Source organism: Sceloporus undulatus, chromosome 2 (genome assembly GCF_019175285.1).
Source record: "Sceloporus undulatus isolate JIND9_A2432 ecotype Alabama chromosome 2, SceUnd_v1.1, whole genome shotgun sequence".
NCBI lineage: Eukaryota > Metazoa > Chordata > Lepidosauria > Squamata > Phrynosomatidae > Sceloporus > Sceloporus undulatus.
Genome location: NC_056523.1, coordinates 177,758,278 through 177,773,060, shown reverse-complemented (window position 1 = coordinate 177,773,060; position 14,783 = coordinate 177,758,278). Strand labels below are relative to the sequence as shown.

Sequence of the window (14,783 nt, the reverse complement as noted above, 5' to 3'; positions counted from 1 at the left end):
GGGAGAACTCTTCGATGCCTTCTTCCCAGTGAGACACTGAAATGGCCTAAACTTGCTCTGAGGGATGGGGAAGAGTTAATTTTAGGATTGGTCTCTCCTTCCTGATCAGTCCCCCCCCCCCCCCCGCACTAGAAGCCCAAGGAAAACAAAACTCCAGCATTTGTGTTTTAGGACTGAGTGCTCACAGTCAGACACTCAAACCAACAAGTTGGGTGTTTGTGTCTCTGTAGGTGAGGTCCAGGCTCCTGACACATCTTTCCTCCCTTACAGCAGTGAAGGAAACCACTCGGCTCTGTGACACTGGAGCGGGTCCTGTCCTGCTGTCAAGTCTTTTCTGACAATTTCTGACAGACGCCTGGACTCCGGCGGGAGCAACAACAGCAGCGACACAACAGCAGCCGCCGTTGCAGCAAGAAGAGGAGGAGAGAGAAAATATTTTCCGTGTCTTCGCCTGAAGTCATTCTGTGGTTTTTGAAAAAATGTGCTGTATATTTTCAGGGCTGTGTCACATGATCTGCTGGGGTTATGAATAGCCGAGTATAATGATTTCTTAGTGAACGTTAAAAAAAAAAAAGAGAGAGAGAGAGAGAGAGAGAGATTCTCAGCAAGAAGGAGGCGCACACTTGCTCAGGACCAGCAAGGAGAGACGGGACTGGGAAAGTTCCCTTGACTCCAGCTGGTGTCCCTCTGCATCTCCAAGTCTGCTGAGGCAGCCAGGTGAGTGGTCAAGACCCTGGGCCTTGACAGGGAGGTCGGAGGTCAGATTTCTGGCTTGACATCTGGATTCCCTTTCCGCACTGCTGTGCCGGCTTTGCGGGAGAGAGGCATCCGTTGTGATCTGTCTTGTTTCTTTTCACTTTCTGAGGCCTTTGAGGTTTTTAAAAAAACTTTTTTGTGTCACTGTGGGGATCCGGTGGTGGGTTGTTTGAGTGAGGGAGAAAGAGAAGGAGGAAGGGGGAAAAGTGAAACTGTGTGTTCATGTCTGAGGTGGCAGATATTTGGGGATGGCTCCTTAGCCACACATGGGTAAGGCTGCGATGGGGAATGCTTGAGTTGACAGGCGATGGATTTGTGTGAAGTGGCTCTGAGAGAGATGTGGATGTAGAAGGACCAACTGTGAAGGGTTTTCTGTGTTTTGGGGATGAGGAAGGTGGAGGTTGGGGACTCTTCGTCTAGGTGAGCTTGGGATGAGTTGGCTGGAACAACCCAGAGGTCCCTGCTGGCCTTCTGCTAGCCTTTCTCGTTCCCCAATTCCTTGACAAACTGTTGCCACCCTGCTTTTAAAGTGTGTGTTACTTCCCTTGGGAACTTGTAGCAGTGTAAAAGTACTAGCAAGCCTGGCTACTTTTACAAACTGTCAGGACTGTTGCTTCCCTAAACTGAAAAGAGTAATAGAGCACAGTAGGGTGAATAGTTACTGTTGAAGCTGTGTGCCTTTTTGACGCATGGCCACCCTAAGGTGGACTTATCACTGGGTTTTTCTTGGCAAGATTTGTTCAGAGGGAGCTTGTGTTTGCCTTCCTCTGAGGCTGAGAGTGTGTGACTCACCCAGGGTCTCCCAGTGGGTTTCCATGCCTGAGATGGGAATCGAACGCTGGTCTCCTAGTGTCCTAGTCTACCGCTCAAACCACTATACCATGCTGGCTCATATAGGGCTGGTATTGTGCATGACAGAGGGAGAGGATTGTTGACCTTTCACTCCATCTCCTCACTTTTGAGCATCTCTATTTCTTGAATGCACACTGTTTGGAAGCGCATATAGCTGGTGGCAGCCACAAGGAGCATGGGTGGGCACAAGAAAGTTTGCTCTCTGTGTATAATGCTGTTAGGTTCAGTTGTGGGGGAAGGGGTGTGGCTGCCCATACCACCCCTTAGGGAAAGTGTTTGGCAACTGCAGGGTTTTGAGGGAGGAAAGACTCTCTAGGCTTTGGCAGGGAAAGTGTTGTAGTGGGTGGCTGTGGATTGGGTGGGGCATAAGAGCTCTGGCCCTGTTCTCCTGACGTCTGGTCCATTTTAGGAACATGGTACTGACCAAACACATACCTTCTGAAGCTTCTTTTGAAGTCCTTTGGGGCTGTAAATAGCCCCTACACCGTGCCGCAGATATTTGCCACAAGACTGGACAGTGTTCAGTTGTGCATCCCGACTTGGACCTTCCTAATCAAGCAAAGCTGCTGCCTTGAAAAACCATTGCCAATAAGCTCCACCCTAGGAGGAAAAGACCACTCTGATTACACGTTGTCTGCTGGCTGATTCTCTGAGATTGAGTGATGATCCATCCTTGCACAAACTTTCCCATACATTCATTTATTTTTGACTCACTCCTACAAAGCAGACAGTGGGCCCTTGGTATCTGCTGGGGTTTGGTTCTGGGACAACCCCCCCCATAGAAAAATCACTGGATGCTCAAGTCCCATTAAATGAGATGGCATAGTAAAATGGTGACTTATATAAAATGGCAAAATCAAGGTTTGCTTTTTGGAAATGAGATTTTTAAAAATATTTTCAAGAATTGGATGCTTGTATCCATGGATAAAAAAAAATCTTTGGATACAGAGAGCTGACTACTTCATTTTCTCCCAGAGAAACTCTTTATTTATATGCAAGTTCATCCACACCCATACCCACATCAGTAGACATCTTCATATCTCAGTCCCACCTACATTTCTCTTCTGTGTACCATGGTCATTTTGTTCCACGTACAGAGAGCACACTTTGGGTAACCTATTGGCTTAAGCTTGGCTGATGATTGTGGTAGAATAGCATGTGTGTCTGTTTTGTTCTGTTGCGCAGGCAAAGACTTTTGTTACCTTGGTGATCTTCTCTAGATGCCAGCATAACAGTGAATCCCATTCTCGGGTCTGAATGAATGGAGCTCAGTTTAAGGACATGGTGGTGTATAGGATCCCAAAAATAGGAAGCTCACATGATCTATATTAGAAGCTGATTGAAGACAGGCCTAGACATCCCTCCCTTATGCCCCCATTGGCTTCTTTATGTAGATTAGCAGGCTAACATAATGAAGTTAAGCTTTTGGTTGGAAAATGGCACCCAGGTAAAGTTTGGATCTTTTAAGTGAGCACCCCCTAAAGGAAAAATTGAGGATTGCTCCCTGAGACTTTAGTTTATTCTCCAATTTACCTCTATCTTCTAGTTTGTGATGTACCTGAATATCTTCTGTTCTCCCCCCCCCCCCCGCAAATATTGGGGAGGCAAGGCTTACAGACAGGAAGGTGGAGTTTATCGCACACATGTTTGTAAACGTTCTGAAGTCTCAATGGTAACGGAACGGAATGGATTTTATCGCATAGCCTCGTTACCAAGATGTTTGCAATGGGTTCCCGTTCCATTCCGTTCGCGTAAAATGTCCCCGACGATTCTCTTCCGTCCTCCCTCACCAGTAAATGTTATGAGAACGGAAAATCCTCCGTGTGCGATATCCCCGTCTGATCCCTACAGTTATGATGGGCCATCATGATATCTTTCCTTTACCAGGTTCCCTTGCAAGATGTTTTAACGACTTTCATTCCTCAAAATTATAGAACATCTAGACATGTCTCTATATGAAAAATAAAGTAGGAAACAGTGTTTGATACCAGAAAAAGATTTCAGGTAGATATGGTAGGTTTGGAATAATTGTCCTCTTTTACCATTGAGAAAATGTAGGACAAATTTTAGACCAACCTGTAGGACAAATGTAAGCCAAAAATGTTGGACCTTTTTCTGAAACGTCCTACATTTTGGGCTTAGTTTTGTGCTGTATTTGTCCTACAGTTTGTTCTACATTTTGTCCTACATTTTATCCCTGGTAATAGAGGACGATTATGGCAACACAAAGGTAGGTATGCCTTAATTAACCACTAAACCCAGGAATAAATGTAAACTGCGCATGCGCAAAGACAGGGGATGGTCGGGGCGTCATCGGGATGGGACCTGGCTGTGCAGTGATACCCGTTCACAGCGAGGTCCAAAAATGACAACAGGTCGTTTTCTCCGTTAGCAGTGTGCGATAGCGATCGTTCTTTTCGCGTTCACATAACGCTAAGAAGACTTAATGCGATAGCGTTCGCCGTCAGCCCGTTTCCTGATCTGTCCACCTTGTTAACAGGAACAGAATGGGAAAACTGTGAGTGCGATAAGGTTCAGTAATTGGCTTACCATGCGAGAAGAAGAGCACAATTGATCTAGGTCTAGATTTTGCAAATTGCTCTCACAAAATTGTACCTTGTGAATGTTGCATGTGGGTGAAAATTGATTCCTCTGTCTGTGCCTATCTATTGTCTCTTTGGTCATAAAAATAAGACTAACCTTGATTCTCCTCACATTAGCTTGTTTCCTTGGAGAAAAGGGGAAGGTATGTTGATTCTAAGGCAAACCTTTCACAGGGCTTTCTTGGCAAGAGTCTTTTTGGCTTTAACCTGTGAAAGTAGCTATGTGGAGATGGGGCTAGGGGTGTCCTGCTCCTGGATTCAGGAGTTCTTCTCCAGAACATAACCAAGATCTAGCAACAAGACATCTTGGAAACCTCTGGATCTGGATTTCTGTTATTTTTGTCTCTGTGGAACACGTCTTTCATGTTACTTGCTAGCAAGAACACTCTTCCAAAAATAAACAGTTAAAAGATGCAATTAAACTGAGGCTTGCATCTTGACTGGTGGCCTGTGATGAGTAAAAACTGAATATAGACAGCACAGTACATATACAAACATTTGTATGAATACTATTAGACAGATGGTTCTGTAGCTTTTGTAGGCTTATCTGCAAGATTAGACTGACTCCAAATAAGGCCTCATATATGCCTTTTACTCTGTAGCCCAGTGATGACCACCTGCAATACATATACATAGTGATAGGCATTTAACCTACTTTTTATGACTTCACCTAACTCAGGGGAGTATAAATGGGGTACGTCTGCTCATTTTCTTCTTTACAACAGCTTATATTTGTTAAGAGATACCAGCTAGCAGAAAGTCACCAAGTGAACTGCCTGGATGAGAGCAAAATGGTTTCTGTTCAGCTCTACGAGTGTGGTAGTTCTCCCTTTCCTGTAAAATGGGGGTGGGTGGATGAGAGGACCAAGTGCAGCCATTCAAACACTAGATACAACTCCCTTTAACACGAGCACACCATAGCAAATGATAAGAAATGGTGGAAAATGAAGTCTAATAAAAGCTGGGAGGCCATAGTTTGTCCACTCTAACATTAAAGGGATGAGTCTGGTGATGGGAAAACACTGGGCTATATATTGCCCAGTAGCTCCCATTAGAGTCTGCTGTTGCCTTCTGTGTGTGTGTATGTGTGATCTAGATGATCTTTGAGGTACCTTCCAACTCCATGATTCTGTGATTCCTAGTTCTTGTTTTAATTTCCCTCCACAATCATGACCTTCCTTTGTTCTTACTTATTTGAAGTATTTTACCTTCCTTTTCAAGTCTTATTACTTTTGATGATGTCCTGTTTTTCTAAAGTAGGGTAGTCAAACTGGGGGTCTCCAGATGTTTTGGATTACAATTTTTGGATTATTGTATATGCTGACTGGGGTTTATGAGGGTGGTAACCCAAAACACCTGTAGGGCACTAAATTGGCTGACCCAATTTTAATCTTTGATGTCACCGTTTCTTATCTTTTGGTGGCTTCTATTTTACCTTGTTTGTAGAAGCTCCTTTCTTGGGTCATCTGAATCATTCACTGTGAGCTGAAGCTACATTTTTGTTCAGTTGTCCAATTAAAAAGTGTGTATGAGTCCACAGCTACATTGTAAACTGAGTGACAACCATATGCTCTTTTGCATGCTTTAGGTTTGTTGTTGTGTGCCTTCAATCTGAAGTATAGTGATTCTAGGACAAACCTATCACAGGGTTTTCTTGGCAAGGTTTGTTCAGAGTATTAGCCTTTGCCTTTGCCTTCCCCTAAGGCTGAGAGAGTGTGACTTACCCAAGGTGACCGAGTGGGTTTCCATGGCTGAGTGGGAAACTGAACCCTTGTTTCCAGAGATGTAGTCCAATATTCAACCAATACTCCACACTGGCTCATAGCAGTTATCATGGTGATCACTGTAGTAAAACATATCTGAAATATAATAGAAAAGTAATATAGGACCTGTACAGACAGGCCAAAATAAAGCTGCTTCGGGTCACTTTGGAGGTGTGCTGTTCAAATGACACACACATCTTAAAAGGCCAGAAGCTGCACCAAAGCTACGCTCCAGTCCTTAGGGCTGGAGCATGGCTTTGGCGTGGCTTCCGGCCTCTTAGGACGCATGCATCATTCAAGCAGCATAACTCCAAAGTGACCAGAAGCAGCTTTATTTTGTCCTGTCTGTACAGGGCCATAATTAGACAAAATTTGTTGTAGCAAAATTCTTGTGCATAATTTCTATCTTTCTCCACTAACTTCAGAGATTATGACACACAAATGGGATAGGAACAGGATTGTGCCCTGTCCTTATCCCATCATTAACCTGTCTGTGACTGCGATAGTGTGAAAGGCTTTCAAGTTATAGTGTCGATCTGACCATTAACCCATCATTAAAGCAGCATTGCAATAACACAAACTTCTGTTAATGCAAAATGCTGACCAACGTTATTTTGATCATAGGTTAATGATGGGATCTGCACAATGTCATTTGAAAGTCTTTTGTGCAATCATGATTATTTACACTTCCTAGATGGGTTAATGACTGGATCTGCATGACGTCATCTGAAAGTCCTTCTCATGATCGCATGGGAAGGGTGGGACAGGAACGGGACAAGGACGGGATAACCTCCATGTGATAATCTCCTTCATCTCATTTTGTTTTTGTTTTTAAATAGATTTTTATAAATATGATTAAAAAGAAAGAGGAAGGAAGAAAGCAGAAAATAGAATCCAGCCATACCTCAGCTAACAAAGCCCCTGACAAAAGAACCCTCTTTTATAGTCTTTTTATGCCTGCACTTCCTCCTTGTTTTATGTCTAGCTGGAAGTCTTTTTTAGCATTAGTGGCATTGGGAGAATGGTGAAGGAGGACTGAAGAAACACAGACTTTCATTGCTGGATGCAGCATCATTTCTGCAGTAAACAATGTAATAAAGCTTGAGCTGGGGAAGATTGGGATTCTGTTCTACCTGATCCTACTTTAGCACAGTGTGCATGGCTGCTATAGAAGGCAGGTTAAAGAGCAGCTGTCTCCAGAATCCCTTACTGAGCATGCATCAACAGCAAAACAGAAAGAAAAAGGGAAAGCAGAATAGCCTTCCTCAGTAGGTATTCCCAACAAGTTAAAAAACAACAACAACAAACCAATTGATCTATGGAATGGAAATCATCAGAAAAGTGGAGGCTGGTGAAAGAAATAGTCATCCCTGGATGCATTTTGGAAGAAATTTTCAAGTGGTCTCTAGAACGATCAACATATTTTTGGTCACTTATTCAACATCTGACCTGGTTGTTTAATTTCACATGTGCATATTTTGTGTTTTGAATAAGAAATTTGCCCAAACATGTTGAGCTGTTCTCTGTTTTGTGGTATAGGACTATATCCCCATTATTTCCCAAATTGCCTGTGGTAACAATATATTTTTGTTGTTACAGAGTAATGCCAAGGAATACATCCATTTTGTTAACTGAGGTATACTTGTAAAGTGGGCACTAGGCAGTGGTTTGCCAACAGGGAAACTTATCCTCTCAATTTTTTGATCAGGGTACTTCTCCCATTTCAAAGGATTCAGGGATATGTTCCAGAATGCACTCTCAGATCACGTGAGGCTTCAGTGAGACTGTTTGTGCCATACAATCAGAGATTGGAAAACTTTTTTGGACTACAACTCACAGCATTCACAGAATCAGTAGCCATTGGCCATGCTGATTAGGGAATGCTGGGAGCTGTAGCTAAAAAAGTTACATCACTCAAACTCTTCATCCAACTCTTGTCTTGTATATGGGCAGTCTATTATCCAGGGAATCTTTTTTCCATTATGGATTGTGATATAGAGAACACCTTAAGCTGCCCATGAAACACCAGAGTTTTCTAGGGCATATTTTTCAAATCACTTTTTTAAGGAATAATTAGCAAACCAGCCAAAAGTTGGCCCCAAGACATTTAGCTACCTGAGATGAAGGACCAGATGATGCCTTCTCCCCCACTTCACATACAGACGGATAGCTGAATACCACATCTGAGGCAGCAGTAAGCTCAAGACTGGTTGTTTGATTCACACAGTTGGCCTACATGACAATATCTAGAGAGTTCAAGAGGAACAGTTAGACTGTCATCTCTCCCCAACCCCAGCATCTGGGATCTGAGATGTTTGTCTCACTCTGGTTAATAATAATAATAATAATAATAATAATAATAATAATAATAGATTTTATTTTTATCCCGCTTTTCCGCGATGATCAAAGTGGCTTACAGATTAAAATTCAACATAAAAATACATACATATCAATAAAAACAATGTAAAAATATCATATTAAAAACTATTACACAGCCAGCTTGGTTGAATTGATCCAAAAACATTGCAAAAATTGTTACACAATAGGGGGAGAGGGCAGGGCCCTCTGCAGTAACAAATGCTTATGCCTGGGGCACTCCACAGTAGGAATAAGTCTCTGCTACTCATGCATAAGTCAGTGGCATCACTAAGATTGGCATCACCCAGTGCAGTAACTCATGGTGTCTCTTCCCCACTGACCTCCTCCAATACCACACCATACAGAATCCTTAGTATTGTTTTTGTACTAACGTTTCTCATAAATTGTAATTCCTGTATATCACTGAACGTAATGGTAATAGTTCTGACAAACAACTAGCAAAATTAAAATTATACCTTTAAATTACAGTATCCTATGCAAGCCTAAATCTGCTGTTCCAAAGTGGAATACACTCCCTCTGAGAGTGGTGGAATCTCCTTGGAGGTCTTTAAACAGAGGCTGGATGGCCATCTGTTGGGGGTGCTTTGATTGTGAGGTCCTGCATGGCAGGGGTTGGACTGGATGGCCCTTGCGGTCTCTTCCAACTCTATGATTCCTTACATGTACATATTTAATGTGGTTAAAATGAAAATTTGATAAGATGTGAGATTTTTAAATAAAATTTTAAAATAATTTAGAGTTACATTTTTATTTAAATTATTAAAAATATTAAATCATTTTAAACAAAAATCCTGGGATTCTTCCCCCACTGAGCTTCACCCACTCACACTATCTCTTCAGCATTTTAAAGGGATGCAGGTGAATGCCATGGCCCATTTGTGCCAAAAGGCAGACACTTGTCACCTGGTGTTATCCACACCCTCTGCACACCCCAAGTGATGCCCCTGGCATAAGTTATGGTACACTCATTGGAAGTGTTGTGAGAACAGACTGCTGTTATCTTCACAGGTTGGTGGAATCCATGCTAGGGATTTTTCTTATTCTCACCAACCTCACAGGATTATCTGATGAGGACACAGGGGGGCCTCCTTGGTGGCTGTTCCTAGTCTATGTAACTCTCTCCAATGGGGGGGGGGGCTTGCTTGGCTTTCTCTCTGCTTACTTTGCACCAGGAAGCAAAGACTTTTTGATTCAAACAAGCTTCAGATTTTAGATGGTTGGGGAATATGCTTTTTTTTTAAAATGGAGTGTGCTGAGGTTTTGTTCTAGATACCAAAATCCATGGATGCTCCAGTCCTATTAAATACAGTGGTGTAGTGAACTGGTGTCCCGTATATAAAGTAGCAAAATCAAGGTTTGTTTTTTGGAATTTATATCTTTTTGAAATGTTTTATAATCATGGATGGTTGAATCCATGGATAAAGAATCTGAGGATATGGAGGGTCGACAAAACCCCAGCACACTATATGTTTTATACTATGCTTTGAATGTATTTTGAACTGTTTTCCATGAATATTTTAATTGTATTGTTTCTTTAATGTTTTTAATTGTTGCATTTTATATTGTTTTAGACATATTTGGTTTTAATTTATATTGTAAGCCACCCTTTAGTGGGGGAACAGTGGAAGAGGGATTGTGCTTCTTGAGTCTAAGAAGCCAGGTCTCCTTGATTTTGTCCAATATTCTTTCTGCTTTTGTCACTTGCATTGAGTCATTGGGAGAAATGGCTAGGAAGCTATGGCAGTTTCTGTCCACATGGGAAATAAATATTTTCTTCCATGGTGCACCATTTTCTTGTGGTAGCATTTAACTAGGGCTGCAGAATTAATGCACTTCGATGCTGCTTTAACTGCCATGGCTCAATGCTATGCAGTTGTGGGTTTTGTAGTTTTGTGAAATATTTAGCCTTCTTCTGTCAGAGGACCTTTGTTATACAGTGGACCCTTGTTATACACCGGAGTTTGGTTCCAAGATCCCCCGTGTATAACAAAATCTGTGGATGCTCAAGTCCCATTAAATATAATGACATAGCAAAATGGTGTCCCTTATAAAAAATGGAAAATCAAGGTTTGATATTTGAAATGTATACTTTTTTGGAACATTTTCAAACCATAGATGCTTGAATCCATGCATAAAAAATCCGTGTATAAGAAGGGCTGACTGTATAAATCCCAGGATTCCATAGGATGGAGCCATAACAGCTAAAATGGTGTCAAACTGAATTAATTCTGCAGTGTGGTAGCTGCCAAGGTCTATGTGTACCCAATGGATAGAGAGGCAAACTGGGCATATACTGAGAATATAAACTTTCAAGTTATTTTTTTTAAGCCAAGTTTCTAGCTGTCAGTATTATAGAGAATGGACATGTGGAAGTAGCATTTTATGAGGTTTCAAACAAAGGAAGTGTCAGTGATTGAAAAATAGGGCTTTACTGCTTTATTTACAGCCTTTTATTCTTCTGCCATGATTTACCGTTCTTTCTTCTGGCTCCTCTTTGGAGTCCATGCAAAATAAGCAATGCATGCAAATATACTTAATTTGCATCATTCTGCTTGCCGAATTTGGGTTGATTTGGCACAAGCACAGCTCCACATATCACTGTCCTTTCTTTGGCCTCTTTTTCTTTGCTGCTTTTTTGGCAGACTTCTTCTTACCAGCTATACTGCTGGCCAAAAAAGAAAAAAAATAGGGGGTAAAGCCTAGCCAAAGAAATTTGGTAGCTGGCCAAAATAAAGTTTATCGAACTCTTACTTCCCACTGCTGCTGAACAAGGTAGTGAGCTAAATCCAGAATTTGGAAAACCAATTTTGGGGACTACAGATCCCACCATCCCCCAGCCAGCATGGCCACTGCCTATACTGCCTAAGGGTTTCTGCAACGTAGAATCCAAAAAGGATCATTCCCTTCCCACCCTACAAAAAATCTAGCTAAATCCAACATTCACCAGCATTCTGATTTCTGGCTCCCTCCCATTTCAACAAACTTAGGCTTAGAGGTGATACATTAGGATGGTTGGGACATATCTTTGATTCCCTAACTGGCTGAGAGATTACAATAGAAAGGCTTTAGGTTTTTTTAAACATGATTGTTGTTTTATTGAGAGGCTTCATTTCTTAAAAAACACGACCGTTGTTTTTTATGTTGGTTCAGGGAATCCAAAAGTTGTGGGATTTGAGTGGGAAGGAGCTTCATCCAAGACCTGCCCTGTTCCCAGGAAACAATCCAGCAAAGCTTTTTGCATTGACTGGCCCTGCCTGTTCTCCCTGTGACTGTAAACAAAAACGGTGGCAGGTTTTAACTGGAGGGGTGCTGGGAATGGCTTCATTTGTCCTTGCCCAAACATTTCACTGCATCCCTATGGCATCATTAGGGGGGTGCAGGGGGTGTGGATCCACAACAGGTGACATCCTAAAGAGGGCTGTTACCCCTTGGGGTAGTACAACCAAAGAAACTGTCATGTCTACTGGGCAAGCTTCCCCCTTGCCCAGCAGCCATGCTGGCCCCTAAAAGGGCCCATCAGAGACTGCCATACCAACCCCCCTCAGTAGTAGAGAGTCATGCTGGATCCTAGAGACTTTGGTGGGGGGTTTGGGTGGGTTCAGGATATGGTTTGGCTCTAGGGCTTGGGGCGGCTGCAGTGGTCTGGCCAGGTGGGAGGAGGGCAAGAGCAGCTCACCTCCCCATACGACCCTGCATGACACCAACTTGAGAGACACCACTGCTGCATCCCCTCATTTGAACTACTGACAGATTGTAGAACTGAGGTCTAGTAGAAAGAGGATGAGCATGATATTCAAAGGGGTTTGGTAGGGGCATTTCTGGAGGGGTACAGACCACATTGGGTGGCACCTCAGTTGCCTTCAGTTGTGGAGTGCACTGCTGCAACTTTCCACATCTAGACTGGGACTCCCAGGGACTGAAAATTCTGCCAAGGACCAGGTTCCACCTGCCCAAAGGCGGCCCTCTGGGATGTTGTCAGCACACTACAACAAACTCCTGGAAGCCTCACACCTTTCTCTTCAATAGCAGCCTGATCTCAAGAGACCACTTGGTGACTCTGAGATGGGGTTTGACAGCATGACAACACTGGGTTGACAACAATCCTAATGATGCCACTGGTTTAAAGGAATTTATCCATGCCCCCAGAACATGTGGGTTTGAGTGGAATACAGGGAGACTCTTGAAGCCTGTCTGTTTGGTGGTTTCTGCAATAGGCTGAAGAAATCAAAAGTCATAGGGCGTAATTCAGAGCTAAAGACTTTGATGAGTCCAGACATATTGACATTTAGTGAGTTGAGAAATATTTCAAAGGTACCAGTAGGTTATGGCTAGGGCAGCTAATAAGGAAGAAAATTATGCACAGAAACATGGCAGTCAATTATACTTGGGTTGCTTCCAGAAAAGGCTTTTATTCTGCAGTCGTCTTACCTTATGCACAGGCTTTTATGGAAAGAGGGAGTCCAAACTGATACTGTCTTCCATGTGTAATGCTCCTCTGTTTTTTTTCACTGGTTCTTCAATCATTTTTCATTCTACAAAGAAATTGGTTAAGGAAGAAATGATGGAAAGTCATTTGGAGAGTAGCAGTCTTAAAAGCCCTCAACCTGGAAGCATATTTAGTTGTCTTACTTTTTGATGGCACTGGCACCTAAAGGCAACTATACCAGTCTAAAACACATATTCTCCAACATTTTACAGATGAAAATTGGGACAGCCTTTTAAAACAGAAAGTTTCTAAGGCAGGTGACAGGATGCTGTTATATTGTTTTAATGTATTTTAAGCATTTTAATCTTTCAAATTGGATTTTAGTATTGAATTTGTTTTAATTATTGTAGCAATTTAATTCTGTTTTAATATACTATTTCTGTATGTTTTTAACTGTATGGTGTTTTTAATGTTGTAAGCTGCCCTGAGTCCCAGCCTTGGGACTATATATATATATATATATATATATATATATATAATTTTTTGAAAGGATTTGTGCTGAAAGTAGATCAGGAAAACAAAAGTAGAAAATGCAAACAGATGAACAAACTCTGCAGCCCTGAGTGTTAGGATAAATTAGGCCCTAGGTTCTTCAGCTTCTGGGATGATTTGTGGTAAGTGCAGAGGTTATTGCCCTTTTAATTAGTTTGGTGCTGTACCCACAACTCTTCTCCTGGGGTCATTATTAAATCTGACCTCTGCAACCACACATCATCTTAATATGGAGATAAACTAGACTGTGAATGCAGGAACTGGGCCAAGAAGACAGAAATGTTGACGGCAGATACCAGTCCAGAAGGATGATTGGCTCAGCACTGAACACCCCGTCTCATCCTGTGGCTTGTTCCTTCATGTGGCTAACAAGATGGAACTATTCGTAGGAAGCAGGCTTGTCTTAAAAAACATGCAGCCTTCCATGTGAGCAATGGACCTGTGGGGTAAAATGGCTCTTCAGGAGAAGTAGGTATATGACTAGATGCTCCTCTCCCCCCTTTTAAATTGACCTTAATGTAACACAGCCCGGGGCTAAGAAATTAAAAAGACAAAGCTGCTGTTGACACACAACAACAACAACCACCACTGCTTGACTGAACCATCTTGGCTGCGCTTGAGATTAAATGGCCCATAGTTTGAATGGCATACTTTGGAGAGGTGATGGGTTACAGCTTGGTGTACAGCAGATGTTGTCAAACTTTGGTCCTCCAGATGTTTTGAACTTGAGTTCCCAGAAGCCTTAGCCAACTTGGCCAACAATCAAGATATCTGGGACCTGAAGTCCAAAACATCGGGAGGACCAAAGTTTGAGAACTACTGGTGTAGAGGGAGACAAAACTGTGTTACATGGTGATATGTTGCAAGTTAGGACAAGCTATAGATCTAGGCTCCTTCATCAAGCAGGGTAGAAGAAATGAAAAGCTCAGAAGCAAAACAGGAGGTCAGAGATCCAACACCTATCAGGGAAGCAGGCAGAAATGAAAAGCAATGTTCCAATTTGGCACTAGTGCAGGAGTAGGCAAAAGACAGATAGATCCCAGGGAGATTGGCAAGGGTTACTAGTTGCCAAAAGTTTTATCAGAGCAATAAATGTAACTTCTTTATACATCTATCTCTCTCTCTCTCTGCCATCACTGGCCTTGTTGTAATTATTTATTAAGAACATGGCCATGGTATCTGGGAATTATGAGAGTTGTTGTAAAAAAAAACCCCAGTCTAGTAGGCACTGATTGCAATGGTTATCAAACTTTGGGTCCTCTAGGGAGTTTTTGAACAGCTAAAAACACAGCTTACTTTTCCCAGTTTGAATCCTCTTCTGGGATACAGCCAGGTATTATCGCATTTTGCCAACAATGCCACCTCCCACCTAAAACCCACCTAAATCCCGGCTCCCAGCCGCTTTCAGCTGGCCAATTTGCAAAGTCAGGAGGAGCCTTGCAAATTGGCTGG

The 14,783-nt window shown here is 42.4% G+C and overlaps 1 protein-coding gene across 2 annotated transcripts in view; it reads left to right on the top strand.

Moving 5' to 3' along the window:
* The first annotated feature begins 257 nt into the window (after window positions 1-257).
* The window catches only part of RARG (retinoic acid receptor gamma), a 168,290-nt gene continuing 153,764 nt past the window's right edge, over window positions 258-14,783 (top strand). The window contains exon 1 of one of the 2 annotated variants that reach the window (XM_042452763.1): window positions 258-717. The gene's annotated coding sequence lies outside the window, so the exon portion shown is untranslated. The remainder of the gene's footprint in view (window positions 718-14,783) is intronic. The other variant, XM_042452765.1, reaches the window with a different exon arrangement.